The sequence below is a fragment of the Etheostoma cragini genome, chromosome 5 (assembly GCF_013103735.1).
Source record: "Etheostoma cragini isolate CJK2018 chromosome 5, CSU_Ecrag_1.0, whole genome shotgun sequence".
Taxonomy (NCBI): Eukaryota; Metazoa; Chordata; class Actinopteri; order Perciformes; family Percidae; genus Etheostoma; species Etheostoma cragini.
The window spans coordinates 14043700-14053979 of NC_048411.1; positions in this window are offsets into that span (position 1 = coordinate 14043700).

Genomic DNA, 10280 nt, shown 5'->3' on the forward strand with positions numbered 1-10280 from the left:
ACACGCATGCATGAATGCGTGTGCTAAGGGCATAGCACAGGGGCAGCAGTGTTTATGCTTACGCAATGCTCCCGTGATGTGACCCAGTTGGAATGGATGCACACTGCCTCATTCTCTCCTGCTCCTCTGTCTCTCTGTCTCTCTGTCTCTCTCATTGTCTCTCTCTCCGTCTCTCTCTCTCTCTCTCAATGCCTCCCCATGTGCCAAATGAAGCCCCTTCCCCCTGGAGAGAGGCAGAGGTTCTATTTCAGACGAGCAGAACTTTTGGTTTTGGGATGAGTCCCCTAGGGTCGATCACCATGACAACCACTAGCAGGCGATAACCATGTGTTCCAGAGGATGGCGGAGGAGGAGGGGGAGGAGGTGGCGGAGGAGGACGAAGGTGAGAAAGAATGAGGAAGAGAGCTAGAGCTAGAGCGAACCCTGATCTGATTGGGTCACCTGTTTGTTGTTATGTTTCAGATGGTTCAGGTAATATCATGATATTCATATGTGCATTTATTCAATGATCTGTCACCATCCTCATTACAGAGGCTGGGATTGGAGGGAGGGAGGAAGACTGCATAGATAGATAGATGAATTAGAAGATAGACAGACAGACAGACAGACATAGATAGATAGATAGATAGATAGATAGATAGATAGATAGATAGATAGATAGATAGATAGATAGATAGATAGATAGATAGATAGATAGATAGGAGAGTTGTAAGTGGAGGAGGTAAAGATCATTCGCCAGACCATTTTCTATGCTGAGTTGACACGGTGCTCTGATCCTAATGAACAGTTAGCCTCTACTGAGTACAGAAATTAACTTCCCTTCCCCCTTTGTTTTTGCCTCCCCTCTTTGCTCTCTCTCTCACACACACACACAAACACACATACACACACATGCACACATGCAGTCCCGTTTTTTTTTGCTATCCCTTCATCCACTCAATTTCTGTCTGCAAAATTGTGATTAAAATCAAATATCATGCTGCCTTGGCATGAATAGACAGGGACTTGGTCCCAAATTACGCTTATTGAGATTACAAAGCCAGTTTTAATACTCAAAAATCAATGAACATCCCCAAAGCTGAAATAATTACTCAATAAAAGTTGATGAACAGAAAATGTATTAACAACAATTTTTATAGTGGATTATTTTTCATTCATCAAGCAAATATGGCAAGCTTTTACTATTATCACTTGTTCAAATGTGAGGATAAAATGCCCTTCCATGAATTATATAATATTGCATTTAAATTGTTATTGTAGAAATTGCATTTGAAACATAAAAATAATAATAAAAGACATCACCTTTAGCTCTTTAGGATTCGGGATGGGCATTTTTGACTGTTTCCTATTGGATTTATCACAAAAAAACAATGTTCAACAATGTAAGTAAAATACAGTATCTTATACTTTACTTCAGTATTGATTATTTATCAGTTTTGTTTTACATTGTTATAAAAAATAATGAGAAGATAAATGAGGAGAGGATCTAGAATCTCCATTCTCTTTTCAGTTTCCTATCTTTTTTGAACATGGTTTTCCCAGGGAAAGGAAGCAGTACAGAGTTCATAGTGTCTTACTGACTGATAAACTTGGCAAGATATTGGCTGACTGATGGACTGGCCGGCTGGTTGACCAACTGACTGACTGCTGATGGATTGACAGACTAGTAGGTTTCCTAACTGGCTGGTTGCCTGGAAGGCAGGCTGGCTGATGTATTCCATCATAGGGGACTTAGCTCTTTTCCTATTGAAGGAGGCTTCATGTAATCTGTGGACCTGTGGTGACAATCAGAACTAAGCCCCAGCACGTTACACTCCATCAGTGAAAAGCAGAACTCTGATCTGATCCAGAGAGCAAGACAGAAAAAGGGAGCATGAGACTAATTATCCCATTCATTTTTCCAAATGTTATTTTAGGATATGTTTTACAACATCAGTGTTTGCAGCTCCACCTTTATGCATTGCCCTGTGAATGTTTCTATTAAAAATGTCCCTCTTTCTCTGCAGTGAAAGAGGGACATTGTTTGCAGATTACTGCAGTGGTTTCACACCTCGGGGACAGACCCCCTCTAAAGGCTCACAAGATAAATCTGAGGGGTTGTGACATCATGAATGGGACAGAAAGAGCAAAACATTTTTTGGGACTATTTACTTAAGTTAGGTTTTGATGTGAAATGTTTAGACCATTTTACCTTTTCTGGCCCTGAGCAGTTGTTTACATGAAACAAGGATAATATCTCTTTGGCAAAACATCTGAAAGGATAATATCTCTTTGGCAAAACATCTGAAAGTTTTTTAGGAGGGTTCACTCATCGAAAGGAATGGTAACAGCTGGTTTAAAATTTAAAAATGCACTGCATTTGAAAGATTAACATATGTTTTATCTTAATCTGAAAAGTGGCTGTAGCTGTGGAGTATAAAGCCCAATATTTCCCTCTGAAATGAAATTGAGTAGATGAATAAAGTGGCATTAAAATAGAAATACTCAAAAGTACAAGTGGTACTTTAATACCATATACCGAAGTAAATTTTCTTAGTTACTTTCCACCACTGGTCACAAGCACAGCATACATACAGTACATCTGTCAGATAACGTCACTCTTGCTTATCTCCTCCATGTCCTTCTCTTCCTTTCTCTTTTTTCTTTCTCTCTGTCTTTCAGCCCACCCACCCATCAGTTTTGCATCGCCAAGCCATCTGTCTGAGGTCACCTACTGTTTTCCAGCGTGTCTAGACGTCAGACTCCGCACTGTCCCTTACAACCAAACCAACATGTTCACTTAAGTCAGGTTAACACGCAATCTCTGTGGGCCACAGTCTCTGTGGGCTGCTGTGTCTTCTGTCACTAATTTTACACATAAATGCATACAGACTCACACAGACAAATAATAGATGTGCCCCTCGCCAGCTTTACAACAACTGCTTTGGCAGTTTGGCAAACAGCCTTTGTTTACTGAGCCTGTCAATGGGCTATGTAATCGTATATTTCCACTGAGAGTGTCTGTTAGCAAGGACGCTAATTAGCAAACGATTAAGCCCTCACACAAAAGAGGTTCTTGAGATTAATTGGCGCTGAAGTTTACAAAAGCTTGTGGCTCAGTAAATAATTTAACATTAACAGTAGTACACCTTGTCACATTATGTTTTTGTTTGCAGATGAGTGATTGTTGGTGTCAGGACTTAGGATATGTCACTTTTCAACAATGACGCTCTAAAGTGGACGGCAGAGTGCTATGCATGATGATAGAATGGTGACAATGCCTGCGGCCCACTTTTATTAAATGTGAAAAAAACAGCTCAGGCTCACTATTAGTATAAGGCGATATGTAAACAGGCTTTGAGCTGCAAACAAGTTGAAATATAGAAACTATCCTCTGTTATTCTACTTCACACAGCATGCACCTGCAGCATCTTCGGCACCTTAAGACCTTTACACCGCCTCACCATCTGCACCACCTCAACCTGCGCTAAAATGGACCACGTCTGTTCCCCCTTGCAGAAAATGCTCTACCCTGTGAAAGACTTGGAGAAGCTGCTTTACAGTCTTGTCAGCCCTGCAAGTGCCAGACACACACTGTATACACAGTCCCACACACAACACAGACGGAGACACGTCACATGCTGCTGCAATACACATAGTCAAGGAGGAATCACATTGTCAAATGTGGGCATGTAGGCTCACACATGTACAACACAAGCACATACATAGTACACAGGAGAAAAAAAAAATAAAACTCTTTGGTCCCAGTCTACTCTGATACAGGGGTGTCTTGAAACTGCCTGCTCCAAACAACATTTGCTGTTGCCTCCTCCCCCTCCTCTCCGCTGATGAAGATGGTGTCCCAACCAGGGGTTTTGTTAACGGTGGAAAAAGTTACAAATCCCACTCTAAGACTGGCTAAACAATTTAGAAATTGCTTTCATAAGCACTTCTGATATGGGCTGCACATGCAACTTGCCTCTGGGTGTGATTGGATTAGCAGTGTAAATAAGAACAAACTGACAAACTGGTCACACAGTTTATCTAACAGGAATCAACATGGAAATATTGCAGCCTCAAGATCGTTGAGGCTGAGCTGGGAGATAAACCTGGCATTCAAGGAAAAAAACATGTTTGCTTTCAGCCGCTGATGCAACAGGAAAGCAAGAGATGCAAACATCCTAATAAGCATGTCTGGTAACATTCTGTGTTTTGCTGATTTAACATACATCTAAAGTTAAGCGGGCCAGATAATGTAGGCCTTGCTGTGCCAACTCTTCTGTCTTCTGATCTGCTAGTTGACTCAAATAATTAATGCCTGTTTGCAAAAAGCCTGTCAGTTCTTTGTAGGGAATCAACCAACCGGTGTGTGTTTGGCTCAAACTGCGATTCAAGAAGGAACTTATCAGAGATGCAATGATGTGTACTGTATGTGTTTTTCAGTGGTTATCTGTTGCCTATTGGTCACTTTTTGACTAAAATACAAACACAGTAGCAGCGTCTTTGATGGTGTGGAAAATTCGGCGCATGATTCAATCATATTTGTTTTCAATTTGGACGACATACTACAAATTGTAATAGGTTGTTAACATGTAGTCTTGCAGCTGCTCTAAAAGACAGAGACATAAGAAATTAAACTTTTACATTAGAGAGAAGAGCATACCCTGTATTTGTTAGATTTGTTAGACATTTTAATTGACTGTGATGGTGTTCATACAGCTATTAGGCAGCTGTTAAATAGCTTATTCCGAAAAAGGCCTCTGGCATTCCTACTAAACAGATGTTCACAAATCATACAGATGATATCACTTTATTTTGATGACTGAGTTACATGCAGTGATGCCACTGAATAAATAAAATGAGATGTGGTGTTAATGGTTATGATGCAGATGTAAATATGAATTCTAAAAGTCATTGTAATAATCACTAAATAGTCAAAATTTGCCACGATGATTGAATATACGTGAGGGGGCAGAAAACAAAAGCACCCTGGTTTGAACATGCAAAAATAGACTTTTCTTATGAATTGAAGATTTTACTTCTGCAGTTAATTACACTGGTGAGATGAAACAGCATTTCATCCTGGGATTGAGTAGATAAAAAAGCACTGTTGAGCCGGGGTGGAAAACTCCATCACAATTAGATGTATGCACAGCCTTTTTCTGAATTCTGTGCAGCTTTTCCATCGGTGAGGTTCCTGATGATCTGAGCTGGGTTGAGCGTGCGCTGGGTGCTGATGTGACTAACAGAACACTCCAGCAGCGGAGCGTCGGTTGGGCTGCTGCAGAGGACTCTGGGTAATAAGGCTGCAGATGAGTGCTACCAAAAAAACAAAATGGGAGAGTGGGGATTGGATGTGTGTGTATGTGTGCATGTGGGCAAAAGAAACAACACTTCTTATGCCGCCAGCCAAAAGCACACTCTCTGATCTGCAATACTGAGATGACCCCGAGCCAGACTTCTCCAAAGATGCTTAAATGAAAGAACAGACAGTACTGTGGGCATTCTTCAGGTGGTACACAAACACACGCACGCATGCACGCACGCATGCACGCATGCACGCATGCACGCACGCACGCATGCACATTTAACCTACATAACTTAACAGAAGTGGGGGACTTTTTTATTCTGTACATGTACGTGAGGTATAGCGCAAGTAGCGCAAAATGAAATCCCAACTATACTCTAAGGTGAAAGTGCAGTAAAGGATAAATTTTTAAGAGAATGTGTGAAAAAAGCTGCTGTAATCAATATTTTTTGTATCAGTTCTTATAAGGGGTTGCTCATGCTGGTTCAATGAGGCTGACTCTGAGGAAGAGGACCCACTCCATATGTACATGTAGATGCAAATGATTCATTTTAAGGTAACAAAAACACAATTGCTATTTTTTTTAAGTGATTTTACACTGATGACATACATATTAGTATTACATACAATTTTGTTAGCTCAATACATGTCTATCTATCCATCTATCTATCTATCTATCTATCTATCTATCTATCTATCTATCTATCTATCTATCTATCTATCTATCTATCTATCTATCTATGTATATTCCATTGATGCCAATAGATAACCATACATCCTAGGCACTGATTACAAAATAATGTATGTAATATTCTCATATGCGTGTAAATCTGTCATAATTGCGGGTCAAAGTATAAATCTGAGAGAACCGAAAATTACATATTTGATGGGGCGATGATTTTACATCAATGTGTTGACATTTTTAATGTTGTTTTATCATAACAATAGCACCACTAATTGATTCTCAGTCAGGAAAGTCGGGAAAGACGCTGAATACTGGCTAGGACGCGGAGGCTCTAACCTGGGTTAAAGTGTCCTCTGTCTGGATGCACCTCTCAACCTCATCCCCTTTTCTAAGCCTAGATGATGAATGGTCCTGCATCAAGGTCAGGACAGAGGTTGTGTGCCCATATTAACTACCCTCTTCCATTGATAGACTGTCAGACCCTTTGTGCCTGGAAGCCTCCCTTTGGCCCTGATGTAAACAACTGCAGCAACAGTGGCTGTGTGTTGAGAGACACGAGGGGAGAGCGGTCCCAAACATACATCATGTGACACAATATATATCACAGGCAGTTTCCTGGAAAAAGGACATTTTCAGTTTTTATTACAACTTGTCTTTTATGGTGTTTTAGTGCCTCATAATGCGATCAAGCTGCATTCCCCTTAAACAGGAAATGAGAACACGTTTAATAAGAGTCAGGGGGACTACAGTGGTTTGAAGGGATGGCGTCTCTTTCTTCACTGGGTCATAAAGTGGAGTTAAGAGGGGAGATCAACTGGATTTGATTTCAAGGATCTCTGTCATAGGCTGGACGATTTGTTTTGAAACAGCTGGACAGCTCAAGGCAAATATTTGACCCAGCTTTGACAGACAACTCTCTAATTCTCCGGTTGCAATGCTTCAGGTTGGGACTTTAAAGCATGGGGTGCGTGTTTTTTGCTCTGGCATTTTTGTGTTTGTGGGAAAACAAACACAATCAGTGCAGTCCAGAGAGCAGATGGATAATTCTTATTTTTATGCCTTTTCTAACATTTCACACAGACTGGCATGGGTGGATAACTGCACGGACACACATCTGTAGGTTTTTTGTTTTTGAGTGACATGTCTTAACAACTATGAAATGGATTGCCATGATCTGGTACAGAATCCTCATGACTTTACCTGCATTGCCACCACGAGGTTTACTTTTGTTGTTTTGAGGGAAATGTTGGATGATTGAGGGTCAGCACCTCTAATTCTGAGACCATGGTTTTCAGCAGGAAATCGATGGAGTGGCTTCTTCAGGTAGGGAATGAGTCCTTATCCCAAGTTAAGGAGTTTAAACACCTTGGGGTCTTGTTTGCGTGTGAGGGGACAATGGAGCAGGAGATTGGTCGGAGAATCTGCGCCACAGGTGTTGTATAACATTCAATTTATCGCATTGTTGCGACAAAAAGAGAGCTGAGCCAGAAGACAAAGTCTTGATCTACCGGTCAGTTTTTGTTCCTACCTTCACCTACGGTCATGAAGGTTGCGTCATGACCGAAGGAACGAGATCCAGGGTACAAGCAGACGAAATGGGTTTCCTCGGGAGGATGGCTGGCGTTTTCCTTGGAGATTGGGTGAGAAGCACAGTCATCCGTGAGGAGCTCGGAGTAGAGCGGTTCCTCCTTCATGTTGAAAGGAGCCAGTTGAGGTGGTTTGGGCATCTGGTAAGGATGCTTCCTGGACGCCTCCCTAGGGAGGTGTTCCAGGCACCTCCAGCTAGGAGAAGGCCTTGACCAGGACCAGGTGAGCGATTATATCTCCAACCTGGCTTGGGAACGCCTTGGGATCCCCAAGTCAAAGTTGGTTAATGTGGCTCGGGAAAGGGAAGTTTGGGGTCCCCTGCTGGAGCTTTTCCCCCCGCGACCCAATCCCGGATATTCGGACAGAGATGGATGGATGGATGGATGGATGGATGGACAGATTGGATGGATTGTAATTGCATTTCATACACACGTTAATCTTCCCCTCAGGATGACTTGTAATCACATTGGGGACTCCATAACCTTCCATTTAGCAACACCATCACTTAAAAATGTCTATTTTTCCATTATGTTTGTTTATGATCAAATACCTGCAAAGCTACTGCGAAGGTATTGCCTTCAGCCTCAAATGTAGCTACTTTGTGTTTAATGCTAGCAAATGTAGCAGGGTAACAGGTGATGTAGGTACATGTTACCAGTTGGCAGTTAGCAGTTAGCATGTTAGCATGGTAACATTAGCATTGGTCACATTGTATGTTGGCATGTCACATTTTAAAGCACAGATTCATGTAGCCAATCAGGAACAAGTGCAGAGTAGGGAGCTTTTCTGGGAAATTATTGTCATTTTAATGCAAAAATAATTAAACACATACTCAAAATAACTTCTTCTGTGAGATCAGCATCAGGAAAAGAAATTCTTTATTTCATGCATTACATTACATTATATTACATTGTAGTTCACATTACATTTATTTGAAAGGGCCATTTTACACATGGGTATAAGTAGGCAATAATAAGATCCAGGGAAAGAGTAAAAGTAAGAGTTAAGAGTTACACAATGCCTGAAATTATACCAGTATGTCTGAGAATCAACATCTCTCTCTTTCTACTGTCACGTCATGCCATTCATTGGTTGTTCTATTTTAAATGCTAAACAGTCATAGTCAAATACAGCTTTGTCTCAAAGAATCAATTATGTTTCAGACAAAATCCTAATCCAACAGCGACATTTGCTCTCCATGGACAAAATACCTGCAGACACCAACAGAAGGGCAGAATCATAACATTTTGTTCAAAGCTTACAGTAGAGCCAACTGAATGAGAAGAGTGAGAGCCTGTGTCTTCATGCTCCACTGCCTCCTTTAAAAGAGAGAGTGTGGCTCTGTTCCTGGCTGAGGTCTTTGGAAGGTGAACGGTAATTGCTGAGGGAGGATTTAGCCTGACGATGGAACAAAGCACCTCTTTTGTTTGACTGAGGTAACTCTTACACTCTAAGATGCAGCACTACTTTAGACATGAACTTAGACATGAATATAACATGTGGGTTGTCGGTTGACCACTTTTTGTTGTGGTGTGTTGGGGTGTTTGTGTGTCAACCACAGGGAGAGAGACACAGTGACCGACAGACAGAGTCAGGCTATATTTTGAGATTGCATACTGTTCCTGACTCATTAGCTGTAGTATTGGCCCTGCGGTAATGACATCATGGTGGCAGTATTAGCTTATAAAGTCTGGCCGCAGGGTGAGCTAACTACGATGCTCTTTTAAAAAAAAGGATTCTTTCACTGTGACTTTATCATGTGGTAACATTTTTAAGGCAAACAAAGGTCTTCTATTGTCTCATTGTACACATTAGTTAAGGGATGGACAGACTGTTACTGAATTAACATACAGACATGGATTTAAAATAATAGAGACACTCTTTCTCTCACACATTCAACAGATGATACACAGACAGATTGTAAAGGCCTTGCTCCTAAAAGAGAACCGTTTTACATACTTTAAATAAAAAGGAAAGAAGCAGAGAAACAAAAGGGGATGACGGTTTCACAGCAACTAAAATCTTTTCCTAGTAGTACATGAACATGTCTGAGTGTTGATCAGAGGATGACAAAGATCTTGGCTCTGCCTGGTTGTCGGGTCTTTCAACACCCCTCTACAGCCTCCTCAGCCCTGACTGGCATTGTTTGTGGAGAAGAAAGCTATCAGAGGATCTGCACAAGATTAGGGTAGCCAACTGCTCCCTCTGTGGCTTCCTGTTTGGTTGCTGGAATTCTTTTAGTGGGTGCGAAAAAAAAAAACATAACTGCACAAATCTGACATAGTTAACCCTTTCTTCTTGACATACTCCTTGTCTGAAAACTTGAAAACTTAAACACAAGATATTATTGCTTTGGGTATCAAAAGATGCTTCATTCTGAACTGAGAAATTAAAGGAAAACCGTGCAGTTTTTTTAATCTTAATTTACATTATTGAAAAGCTTCGGAGTAATTAGAACGGTCATATGACTAATTTTTGAGTTGTATGGTGGTCGTCTTGTTCCCCCAAGCGCTTGTGAGCAGAATAACCACCCTTGCAACTTTGGCGAGTGGCGGCCGAAGCTTTGAGAATTATCGCATGATATCAGGTCTCTTGATGTAACGAATTGCTTCATGACACTGCACACACACGTCCATTCAAGAACTGGCTAACAAGGTAGCGATGGAGTTTTTCCACACAACCATCATGAAAGAAAAAGAAACTTAGGAAAACAGAGAGAGA